Below are 13,761 nucleotides of genomic sequence, written 5' to 3'. Positions count from 1 at the left end.
GGAAGATTTTTTGTGTTCCCATTAATTGGTTTACGCAAACCTCAAAAAATTTCAACACTAAGCTAGCCCACACATGAAGTACTTTTGTATTCTAAGTAGGATTATGTCTTCAGGCAGACCTAGCTCTTAATAAATTTTTCACGTCCATACAGTTTTAGCCCTGCTCTAGCCCACCTCATCACAACTCAAGCCTTGCACAGTATCTCCATGTAGTTCTTTGAAGAGAGGGAAAAATTGCACAACATCCCCATTCTGCAGAAGGGATGAGCAGACTGAGAGCAGTTCTTCTGTCTGATGATCAATGTATTTACTGTAGTTGAGAAATTATCATCTAGCCAGAGGATCTGAACTATATTAGGTACAGAATGCCTCTGATTAGGCATTCTATACCTAATCCCTGCTCAGCAGACATATCTTGCACGTACACATGTAGCTACACAATAGCGCAGTGCACACACCAACTCCTCATGCCTGTGTGAGGATTTTCTGTGTGCCAAAACCAGACTTCTGATCACATAAATCAGCTTTATTGGCATAATGAAGTGCAATGAGCATGTGTAACAACATATTCCCCCACAAAACATGACTGCCAGGCTCAGATGAACAACAACTTGGACACTTTCAGGTCAACAAGACCCTCAGGTGTCATATGCCTAGCAAAGGTAAAAATATAAAGGCAAGGCATCAGCAAAGAAAAGATCTCTAGCTATTTCCTTGCCAGGTTAGAGGACTGTTTGGCTGAACTGCTGAGTCTATGCTGAAGTAAAGGTGTAAGCACCCAATTACCAGAAATTCAAGGTTTGGTTCCAGGAAAGACTCAGATTTCTGCTCTGGAAATAATCAGTTGCAGCTATACTAAATCTACCATTTAAAGCACCATGGCACAGTACTTGGTTTGCCCTGAGAACAACCACTGACACTGTAAAGCCCTGAACTGATGCCACCTGACCACAAGTGACAGGCACATCTCTGGCAGAACTACAACTTCTACAACTGCAACTGCTCTTCTCTTCCTGTCACAGGAGGTTCTGAGAAAACCACTGTCCATGGCTGTTTTCCAGAGAGTGACAAAAAGCATAAAGCAATCAATATTCACATGCATAAAACTTCCAACATTCTATAACATCCAAAAATTCTTAATTTTAAAATAATTTTAAATCTTCATTGTTTTCTCTGTTACTTGCAAGAAAATGTTGGAACAGTTGAAGAGTCCATGATGATAGTGTTAACCTGCATGCTAGGATATAGTTTTGATTAAGACTCTAATGAGTTCTGCTAGGGAACAAGTGATCCTGCAAGTAAAGAATTTCATGCAAACCACGTATGAAAGAGTTTTCTTTAAAGACACGCCACATTGTTATCCAATGCCCAAAAGCTGGATGCTGTTGTCCAGCTGGTAGCCTAGGAGGATTTATCAGCTGGCATCTGATCATAAGCCATGACAGTATAACAAGAAGCAGATCAGGCAAATGAGTTTGTATAGCTATGGAGAAGATGCTGCAGCTGCTAATTAAGCAAAAATAGACCAAGCAGAAGGCCCCACAACCAATTACATCAAACTTGATTCAATTTTAATTAAGAAAAGCTCTGCTCAATCCTCTAGCAGGAGCCCTGTACTTGATGCCCAAATACACCCAAATCCAAGAGAAAAGGATAGAAAAAGCTACAGCTCTAGTCACTGTTAACTTGTCATCAAAGTTTTAGGACTTTCTCTCTCCATATATATGCATAGAGTGGGCCAAACTTGCTTTCATGTGCAACTAAACTGAAGAGCAGTAACTCTACTTAGTCATAATTCAGTGTGCTTTGCACTCCAGTCCAAACCTCTCTATGCATCTATATCAATTTTTACTAATAAGTAATAATCCATATTAGTCATTAATAAGTTTATACTGAAGGGGGTCCTTCTGTGCTCTAAGTGCCATCCTAATATACCAATGGACCCCTAGGGTTCACAGGCAAATTCAATAAGCATTCATTAATTACAAAAACAGTGCAGTTCTACAGATCAGCTCTAGTAGTGACACAAATTATTTGGTACATCCCTGTTAGCAAAGAACTGTGGAAAATTGAAAGGAACAGTGTGGAGACTTCAAAATCTGAATAACTGAACAAGTGCAGTATTGCTCCAGATTATGAAAATTTTATTAAATATCATCAATTTTTACACAAAATCAGACCAGGATCTGCTTCAGTAGCCCATTTTTACCAGCCATTTCAACAGAGAGTTTCAACGATAGCTTCTTGTCATTAGGGTAACAGGACAGACTTAGTCTGACACAGATTTTTCTGTAAGAATCAGCAAAGAAACTTTCTTTAAGAACTATTCTTAATGCAGTTTTGATGTAAAATCTTGCAACATTCAATCAGTTCCTGTTACAGCAAGTTCCAAGAGTCCACTTTTGTAACATTAGTGCGATACATAATGAAACTATTATGACTGAAATTTAGTAGCATAAAAGGAAGCGCATTTTAAAGCTACAAAGGTCAGCTAATAGTATTTATCTTCTCGACTAATGAAATTTTTTTTTTGTTTTGACCAGTGTTTGAGTTCTCAGTTATCGCATCAGTCATTTGAAATAACTGAACAGCGTGAGCTCTGAAGCACTACAGTTTAAAGCAACTCACCTCAAACTTCCAATCTGTTAATATCTCAAATTTTAAATTCAGGAAACAGTTATCAAGCTAAAACTCATTTATACACCAATGCTGAAGTTCCAGCCTATTTAAAGTTTAATTCAGTTGAAGTTTTTGTGTTAGTTTCCAGCTTAAACAAGCTGCATACAAAATTATTAAGATGTCTACCTCTCACTGGACATATCAACTTTTGAGTAATACTTAATCACTGACACTTGGTTTTTCCCTTTATATCACTGAGACTAGGAATAACTTTAGAAGTTATTCTCTGTCACACAAAAGTGTGACAGAGAAAAACTTGACTAAACTTGACAGAGAAAAACAGACTAAAATACTTGAACTGCAGAGGCATATTTCATTAGCAGCACATACTCTCATAGGTAGGATTCAGATACTTATGTAAATCCCTCTGAGAAGACCTTGCTGCTCTCTGGTTGTAGTAACTTCACTGACACATCATATCATTGTAGCTGCTTATGAGGAATAACTTCCTTACCCAAATCAAATCACTATTTATTGCTAAGGGACTGTGTTTTGTTACCAGACAGACACTAACCCATAACCCATTAAACAAAGGTTAGACAACTTTGCCAGTGTTGGAAGTTCATCATCATAAGCTTCTGTAGTTGGACTGGAGAAAGGAAAAGCTCTAAACAGAAATCTACATGAAGAGATGCTCACCAAAGCATGAAGAGACTATAGATTACTTATCTATTTTGGTGCTACCAGAACATTCTGCTCTGACCAAATTAGAAGCTGTAACATGTTTTTTGAAGTGTTCCTGTGGTGGCACAATTACTATTGCCCAGATGCACAGGACCTAGCATGCCTTAGACCCCTATTCAAGCTTTTCCTATGATTACATTTACATTTAATACTTGCTTCACTAACCTACAAGGAAACACAATTTTCTTAATTAATATTAAAACACTTAAGCCCACTCATACCTCAAGAGTCAAAGCTCCAGCAATTATAAATCTTGTGTCATTCAATTTAATTTATACATCTGCTTGAACAGTATGCATTCAGATATTGAGCATTAGCTGGTAGCATTTGACCTTCAGCAACACACTAAAACTGGGCCCTGTAATATAGGAAAGGGCTTGCAAAGTGATTATCTCAGGAAAGCCTTTGTTTAATCTAATTAGTAAAATGAATACCAGACAGATCTGCATATCAAGAAGCTGTTGTGATAAAAACCATCCCCATATGTTTCAGTTGTCATGCCTTTTAACCTACCTACAAAGGCAGGTTAAAAGATATTGAAAACATATCATATGCTTTTGCATACTTCAGTTTGGGCATGATCCACAGCTTCAAGCCATCACATAACATTGCAGAGGCGGGGGAAAGAAAGAAGGGAAGCTGTCTGCAATATTATTATAATGGAATATTATTACAATAACTGAGAAAGTAACATGGAAATCAAACTGAAATTGACTGAGGTTTTGTGCTCATAAGGGTCAAACTTGTTACTGTAAGAGACAGATCCTCCCACCTACTTGACAGGCTACAGAAGCTCACCAGCTGTTTCACAAGGAATATGAATGAATTCTAATGAGGCAAAACATAAATACAGAACAGTATGCTTTTACAAGTCACTATTCTGTAAGTTAAAATGTGCCTAACTGAACAAACAGGAGTTAAATAACTTCAGTGCCATGCTATTGTTTGAGAGCAAACATCTCAGACAGCCTGGTTTATGAAGAGACACATACAAGTAGACTGAAGAACTAAGAGGCAAAGGGCACAAACAAATTTTTTAGCATACCATCTTCAGTCTATGTCCAACCGTGTTGCAATGACAAGTTTCAGTTATTACAGCTTACGTGCTATAAATGGTAAACTCATCAAAGGTCATGACTTTTGCTTAGTTTTCAAAGAGAAATCTGATTTAATTCTGAAGCCTAATCTCCTGGGAAGCAGATGTACTTACCTATCTGAAATAAAAACTGGCCTAGATTCTGCATTGGATCTAAACACCGGTATTGTCCCTGCTCATTGCAGGGAGGTTAGACAAGATGACATTTAAAGGTCTTTTTCAACTCAAATTATTCTGTGATTCTGTGATTTATGGCACTTAATCTAAGGGATTTCTGCTGCCTACTGTGATTGACACCTGTAGAAACCATTTCAGCCACTGGTGGTTTCTTTCCTTTAAGACCCCAAATTTATTTCTTATTGAAATTATAGCAAACAAATTAGGACCTCAGTAGTCTGAAGTCAGTTTGGTAGTAGTACAAACCAGCAGTGTTCACACACGGGTTCTGCATAATTTTCCTCTTGTTTTGGTAGTAGCAAGGAAAAATTGTACAAGTCTTGAAGGTGAGTTATTATGGCACAAAGGACATAAGCTTCTCTTACAAAGCAGCTTGGTCCACAGCCTCTGCCAGAAGCCCAGCAAGCAAGCAGACATTTTGTTCTGCCATGAACCATCTGCACAGGCCTGTACTGCCCTGCCTTGTCCAAGCCAGGGCCTCTCCCCAGTCACTAGACAACTCAGCACCAGCTGCAGTGACATCTGGATTAAGAAACGAGATCAGAAAGTGCTGTATAGAAGAGTCTGAGTAGGAAACTATTTTATCAAGAGTTTAAACTAATCACTAACTTTCTGAGGTAACCAAATAGATATTACTGATCCAAAAATAGACTGATGCAACAAGCAGGCTTCAGAAAAACCTATGACCACTTTCAAGGAACATCAGACTTTGAGACATACTGGAAAATCCCAGAGGACAAAACCAATGTGATCATCATTAAAGAAAGTAACAAGTGTTCTGTGTGTTTGAAGTACTAGGGTTTCATAGTCACCTATTTCATATCACATTGCTGGCCTGTCTACAAGACGACAAACATTTAAGACAAAACCACGCAAAAAGGTCAAGTTTGTAAACACTTAAACCGCTTTTCTGCAGTCCACAGCTCTGATCAACACTCAGGCAGCTTCTGTCTTCTCTACCCACAGGCCCTGAAGTTTCCTTCTCTGTACTTCTTTTTCCTAGGCTCATCTACTTTCTGCTCTGTGACGACACAATAAACTAAAGGCTACATTCAAGACAACTGTTTGCAATGAAAGGTTACTCCAGTTTAAGACTATAATCCCAGTGAAAAAAAGAGTTTTAACCTCTAGATGGGACTCTGTCTCATTCAGAATCATTTTGAGTGTGTTCAAACACCTAAAAGGCATTTACTGTGTGTGTCAGCTTCCTCATCTAACTTGAGGTGAGTGAAGCTGCCAAAATTTGGACGAAGGCAGCCGATGGCTGAAGGAAAACCTGCTGGTGTTTAAAACGCAAGAAAAAAAGTTTGCCCAAAGCCCATCAATATTTTCCTTTCCTTCAGATCCACCGAGTTCAAAATAAGATGACTGAGGATTTCAAGTCTCTTAATCCTGCACAGTTTAGGATAATTATGCTGTAAACCAAGTTCTTTTAACAGATCTGTCATATTAATAGCTAAATATATAAACCTAAAAGTGGGTTTAAAAAAAAAAGGTAGTAAAGTTATCCATTAACAAATATTCACATTACTAGGTTCATGAAAAACTTACCACACTTTTCCCATCAACATTTGTCAAAACCATATTGACAAAAATGACAAGACAAAGCTGAACTTTTCCAAAAAGAGATAGGGCGGTAGCATGGCAACCAACTCACTAAAATTATGCATCAGAAGACTACAACAGAGTTTACTGGCGTTCCCAAAGTGCAAAATGTGTTCAGGTCACAAACCCTGACAGGCGTGTGTTAAATGAGGTATATGACATCACTATATGCAGCTAAGTTTCAAGTAAAGGTAAAGTGAGATGGTACCAAATTTCATTCAACAGACATGGAGTTGGATTCCTGGATTTCAGCTACTTGTTGTATTTAGGGCTCAGTGCAATGCATCCAGCTGGTCACTTCTGATAATGTCAGCAAACCAGCAGCTGACTTCATCAGTATTCCTACAGGCATATGGTTTGTCTTGAGAAATTTTTTCACCTCTTTTTCACAGAACTTATATTTACCATTTCATCCTGATTTGAACACTCCCCATTTTTTTCTTTCAGAAAGTATTCTTTTATGCTAGTATCCATTTATGCAGAGCAGTAGGCTTTTGACTGTGATCCTGCTTCATGACATCAAAGAGATGCAAAAAGCTCTTTAGATACATGAGCCTTCAGGCAAAGGCAAAAGTCCATTCTTACCTGATTTTTCTTGTATTCAGAAAACTTCAAAAGATATTTAAAATTAGTCTTAAAACTACTAGCAAATATTTATGCCTATGAGCTTGAGCTGAATTACTTCCATAAAGACACTCTGCATATAACCAATTCCTTTCTGTTAGAGCAATAAAACTAACTTAGGCAAAATTTTAAGGCTTTTCTGGCTACTTTGGACTAGCTTACTGCTAAGAACAAACAGTACCACAAAAGTCTATATGATCATTGAACCGTAAACAGGTAATATACAAATCATGATATTAATGTGGTAAAGGATCCATTTATGATCCTCAAAATCACCATTCCAACCAAGCAAGTGTCTGGAATGTAAGAAAAATAAAACAAAAACCTCAGGTCTGGTCACCCATCTCAATGAGCCCACACTATGATGCTAAATTGGATGTATGTTTTGTCCTCTTGTGGTCAAAGTTTAAGAAGCTTCCCTCTTGGTCCATAAAAAAAGACAGTTTGAGAACCTTCAACTTCAGATTTTTCACAAACCTTTTGGAAATACCAGAACACAGTATACCCTTACCCTCAAACATTTAAAGAGCCTTACTTCTTCAGAAACCTATCGTTTAGAAAGATATGCCAGCTTTCCCTGAACGTCATTAATGCCTGCCTGCCAGAAAAACACCAAATAAATAGGCTAAAAGAGTCATTCTGATAAAATCCCTTTCAAAAACTGCAATTATGTTTGCCATTTTTCTCTTCCTAAGGAGACAGAGGGTTTTAAAATTCAAATATCATAACTAGTCCACACTTGAGCAGCACTTTGAGAAATACTTCACAACTTTGCTGCTCCTGCTGGTTATGTCAAGAGGTTCAGGGGTCCTTTTGGTTTGTGTTTTCTTTTGTTTGGTAAGGGCTTTTCTACCTCAATATTTGAATTTGAGAATCCAGTGTATAGCTTTGCAGAAACACAAGAGTGAAATCTATTGCAAAATTCTTTATTATGATTATACTGGTCATCCCTTTAGCTCTCTTTGATAAGTTTGAGAGCTTAGCTCACTGATCCATTCTATTGGGCCTTCTCTTTCTGGTACAGTGTAAGAAGCATGTTCAGTAGGCTTCACCTCATGGTGTTACCTGACATTATTTTTTAAGCCTACATATTGCTTTATCCTTCAGGGACATCTCCAGTTTCAAAACTTTCCTCATAATAATACTTTTCCATCTCTCTGACATCTGACACCCACTTAAAGGCTAAGTTGTCGCGCTCCCTGCATTGTCACACACTTCTAACTACTCCAAAGTTTCTCATTTATGCAGGGTTGGTTGCTGGTCTGGGATAGTTTTACACTCATTGAAGCATTACTGCAATATAGCTATTGGCAACTGTGTGTAGAATGATGGTAAAGTAACTGCTCTGTGATCAGTGCACACATGACAATCCCATCTCCACCATCTAATATAAGATAATAAATACTTCTCTCAGGAGTTTGTTTCTTTAGCACAGACAGGGAATATATAAGCAGTGTTAGTAGACAGAATGCACAAGGCTGAGATTCCCACCACAGCACTTTGTAACTCTAACAAAGCAGCAAGTCTGTCACATCCTCAGGTGACCAAAGGTATGGCTGTGCTACAGTGACATGGTGTAACACTCCCACTCACAGAGGTCCTGAAGCAGCTCATTATTTGACACTAACAACACTGCAACTTACACCTGCCACCCTTATCCTTTTGCATTGGGAAAAGCCATGGGCTCTGCCAACTGCATTAATGAAGTAACAGAGTATGGGAGCTCTGCTGCTGCAACAGGCACACAGGCAACTTTGGGCCTGGAACACACTTCTTTTGTACTTCCCTACTCTTCTTTACTGCACCTCAGCCTCTGAGAGAAGGTATTTCATTTTGGGTCCTGCTCTAAGTCCATCTCTCATGGGATATACAGCACTCCAAACAGTTTTGGCATTTTTTACTTTACTAATGCTTTTTTTTTTCTTTCTTCCTGTCTCCATGTACTTCTATGACCTTTAAAAACAAGTATTTTTTTTTCTGGCCATGAAACCTGCCCCCCTCCAGGATCCAAGGAGCAAGAAAGCACCATGTCATGGTCCCAAGCCTCACCCTCCCACTAGCTGTGATGGTAGCCGTGCATTTCGTGGTTCCACACCTGTGAGTGGGCTACTTGTAGCTGTGTGGTGCAGAAAGCTGTCATCCAAAAAGGATCTCCCCCACCTCAGTGGAAAATTTAAATAGCAGCATTTCTACTGTCTGAACAAGTTTTCCCACAAGACACCAGGAGGGTCTCATTTATTTGTAGAAGTCACACAAGCAATGGATATGCCAGCTTAAGGGACAAGACACACATTCAGCTAATGCTAGAAGAATCTTTATCGTGGAACTATATGGCTGCCACCTTAAAGATAACAGTAAATCTCCCTTCAAGGGAAGGTTCCTCTTCCCTCTGTTATTTCAAGTTAAAGTGGGTTGAGCAAACCCAGGACACAAGTCAACTGGCTTGCCACAAAAAAAAATAGCGGTGTACATAACTTTTCAGTGAAGGGCAGACACTGTTTGGACTGAACAGCAAACTGACATGACTGTCAGACAATGGCTCAAGCAGATTTAGTAAACTTAATTAATTTCTCATGGTAGGCTATACAAAATTGCTATACAAAGTGGCTACGTGCAATTAATAATCACAGGTTCATTTCTGAAGTCCTCAGTTGTGAAGTACTTCATTGTGTATAATTCTTTAGGTTTCTGCAATTACAAAGACATCAGTGCTTGATTAATTAATTAGAAAAAAGAAAGCAACTCAGGAAAAGTGCAAATAAAACCATGCTCCATGATAATATTTATAAGTCCTATGCCACACAATAAAGGAAATCCCTTCTCCCCTTCCCGTAAGCCGAAGGCCTTAAGTCTTCACTAGCATCAGTGGATCCTAATGCACTTTTTGCACACAGCTCTGCTTCCAGGCTAATAATAATTCAAATGCTGAGGTGTGCTAGGTGTCTAATTTAGCTCTGGTACACCTCCCCTAGGTGGAGAATGGCCATGCCTTGAAGAACTTCATCAGAACCAGCTGAACCTACTCTGTGCTGATGATCAGCTACCAGATTCCATCACTCCCCTGCCCTACCAAAGCACAAGGCCAGCAGAACTAAAGTGGTAAACCAGCAGGTACTCAGATGCCTGCAGCATAATCACCTTTAGCATATAAAGTGAGATGTCAGTCTTCTGATAAGGTAGCTCTGAATCCTCAGTAGCAATTGCTAGTTTAACAAGCTTAATATCTGTCCTTCCAAAGGATGGTATCTGGATTGAGAGCCTAATGCATTTAGCACAGCTAAATGCTCATAGCTCTGCTGCAGCTGACAGTCAGGGCCAAGAGACAACCCCCCCATGAAGACTACAGGTGATCATTCTGTCTCAGCAAAGTCAAACCTATTCTGTTCCTTCAACAGAAAGTTCTTCCCACAAGTGTTTGCTTTGCAGTGGCACATTGCTCAAGTTGCACACTGTTACAATCATGCTGTTTCTAGTGATACCAAAATCATACAGTATCTCTGAAGAAAAGAGATTGGGAAAGGCAGTTATCAGCTTCTCAAGTGGCAAACTTCAAGCATCCTGCCAAAATTCAGCATGTTATAACTGCTGATGGCACAAACTCTTTAAATAACCAAGATTTGTATGTTTAGCTCATGGCTTCCAACAGACTCCCTCAAAGGACCAGCACCATTGCACGTCTGACTGTATCACACCTCAGCTCAGCATGAGATTCTATCACTATACAGCTGAGTAGGGGCTCACCGACCTTGTTAAGTCAGAAACCAACTATATTTTTAATCTAAACCCTGCAACTTACAAATTTCTCTTATGTAGCATGCAGGTAAAGCAGAGTAAGGAACACAAGAGCTTCCTCTAGCCTGAGGCAAGTAATACTCAGTGAAATGCCTGTTTCCCCAGTGGAAGGAAATGACTGAGAAGATAAAGTATCATGAAAAAAACAAAAAAATGACACAGCACCATGAAACAAAATATAGCACAAATTATCCAAACTCTCACAGTTAGGGACTCAGTTTTTCTGAAGATAATTTTAGGAGATTCCTTCTCTGGTCCTATTGCTCCACTTTCCTAAGCCGACTGCTGTATCCCTGTTTTCCTCAAAGGATGCCATCAGCTGGTTTCTCAGCATTTTCAATAGACCCTTAAGCTTGAAGGACACATAGCATTTGGAGAAGAGAAAGCAGACTACTAGGAAGCAGCTGTGCTAGGACTGTTCTCCAAAAACCTGTTTTTCAGTCCCATTAAGGATGATTTATTTAGTTTACCGAGGGAAATATAGAAAGAAGCCATCTGAAAACCTCTATAATCAGGCATTATTTTAGTAGCCTTTCAAAAAAAATCCTACCTGATATAGACAAGACTTAGAAAAAACTGGTGCAAGTATGTAATCTGCTAGTAACAAGTAGCAGACTTGTTATTCACACTTTCAGACCTGAGGTAAGGAAAACATTGGTAAGGAAGATGAAGAGAAAGTTAATGAATAAGTCCTACACAGTGAAAACCAACCATACACCTCATTTCAAAGTTGTTATGAATTTGGGTCATTTAAGTTACACACAAATTCAAATCTGTACACCATGACAAGCAGATTGACAGCCCAGTTCTACCATATGGTCTCTAACCTATTAACTTTTTAGTTTGATTTTACAACATTTGTTTTCCGTTTCCTCCTTTTCTCAAGGAAAGGGATGCTCTAAGAAGGACAAAAATTTATATCCTAAATCTCCTTCATGTTTATTCAGACATAGCAATACAGGTTATGAAAAATGTTCCCAGTTCACCTTCAGACAAAAGCCATGCATTATACTGAACTTTTATATGTAGTTTTGTATGTTACGCTCAGACTTATTATGAGTATCTAGTAGCTTGCTCTAGGTTACTAATAGCAAGTTGCTACTTAGTGTGTCATACCCCTGCTACAGGAGTCAGATGTTTGCACATGCACCCATTGCCTTTGAAATCTTCTGCTCTAACCAATACAGCATGAAATTAGGGTAAAGGTTGGTTTGTTTGGGGGGATGGTGGAATAACTAATTTTGTTGGTGTTTAAACAGTTATCTAATAAAGGAAGCCAGCAATGTGATCAAAGCATATGCAGTCAGAATCCAGAATCAAACTAAGTGTAAAAGAACAAACAATTTTAGGCAGTTACAGAGCTGTCTGTCAAAGTCATGATCTAGTTTGACATGTGATGCTTCAGGCACGTAATTAACCTAAACAGCTTTCAAGACAGCTTTCTTTCTTAAAACTGAAAAAGTAGGTAGTTACTAAAACTTTACCTTGTTTTTGAGCAATTATTATTAAAATAAGCCATCAGCTGTCACAAAGTATTTTTCACAGAGCAAATATTTTCAAGTATTTAAACAATTGCATCATGGCAAAATTGCCCACAGGAAGCCTAAACCAAGCTATTTTATTAAGATATTTTAAGATCAGGATTCTCTGACTCTTTAATTTGGAGATTCTGAAATGTACTATTAGAGGTTCCTATAAAATTGATGCATTTTCCTGTGGATGGAGAATCCTGCATTGTTCTTGTTTGACAAGACCAGGGTTGAAGGCAGACATTGCTGAACTAAATGTAATGGCCTATATTATGGAGGTCCACAATTTTTGGTTTACTTGTCAATTTACATGATTATTAAAATGGAACTTTGGACATTAAAAATATATTGAGCATGGTAGTAAAACTCTGAATTCTGATCATAAGCCAAGTCACAGGGATAAACTTCAGAAACTTAATCCACCATAGCAGGGGGAAGAAGAGTATATTTTGTAGGAGGAACTCACTTGTTTTGAGAAGATGACTTGTTCTAACCTCAGTGTGAAGGCCTGGGCAACTGTCTGGTTTTTTGCAGCCAAAAAGCCCCTTCTTAGTACAGCAATGACTGAAGACATGTGCAGACAGGTACACCCAAAGAGAAATTCAACAGGAGGAACTACAGTGGCTGCATTGAATTCTTAATTGAGTTTGCTCAATTTTTTACTGTTCTGGAATATTTGACAGTTATGAATGATACAAGTAAAGTGTCTGGATAAAAGACTGGAAATGCATCTTGCAGTGTCAAAAATCCAGAAAATCTCCTCAGACTTCACAACCAGAAACCAGACTCCATGTCACAAGGCTCAAAGGTTCTTGTTCAGAGATGTTTTGAACTGGCAAATGGTAAAAAGGCAGTTTGGGTTATTATTCCACTTATGTCGTTACTGATCAGTATATTAGGGTGAGTTACCCTTTTAGTTCTCCGAAACTGTTAAACTGTCACTGAATTCCACAAACTAAAAATAACCAGAGCAGTAGTATAATAGAATAATAATACCAGAAAACAAGATAACAGAATGAACTACATTGGCATGTAAAGATGCCTACTGAATTCCAAGTGCAATTGTTTTGATTCTGTTCATAACACCTATAAATACACCAAGACTTTGTTCAAGACCAAACTTTTTCCATTCTGGCTGAGAATTTTTATATTGAACATCTCTTCACATAGAAAGAAACAAGTAGTCTCAGAATAAGCAAATAAAGGTATATGGTACTCGAATTTATGGAAGTAGATAAGTTCTCTTTCCCCATGTGAGGCTTCTAATCATACCTCTTCATATACATATGGAACACAATACCTATAAGAGCGGAGCTTAGATCTATAACTAGATGTACAAGTATTTTAATGGATAACCCCATCCCATTATTGATACACAAAAACAGATCAGACTACAATTACAAAGGTATATAGAACACCAGTGTTTACCATTTTAGCAGGAGATAGCATCTGAGACACCTGATTGGCTTTCAGGAACTATTTGTTGACCCATTTTTCAGGAAAATCCCTCTTCCATTCCTTAAATTGTTCTTAACTCAGAATTACACGCAGGCATATTTGTAAGAGGTGCTACTC

General features: G+C 38.4%; 1 protein-coding gene across 6 annotated transcripts in view; it reads right to left on the bottom strand.

The window, feature by feature from the left end:
• Positions 1-13,761, bottom strand: part of ATP2B1 (ATPase plasma membrane Ca2+ transporting 1) — a 60,496-nt gene that overhangs the window by 34,451 nt on the left and 12,284 nt on the right. The window lies entirely within an intron of this gene.

Source organism: Camarhynchus parvulus, chromosome 1A (assembly GCF_901933205.1).
Source record: "Camarhynchus parvulus chromosome 1A, STF_HiC, whole genome shotgun sequence".
Taxonomy (NCBI): domain Eukaryota; kingdom Metazoa; phylum Chordata; class Aves; order Passeriformes; family Thraupidae; genus Camarhynchus; species Camarhynchus parvulus.
This window is presented reverse-complemented; position numbering and strand designations above follow the sequence as displayed.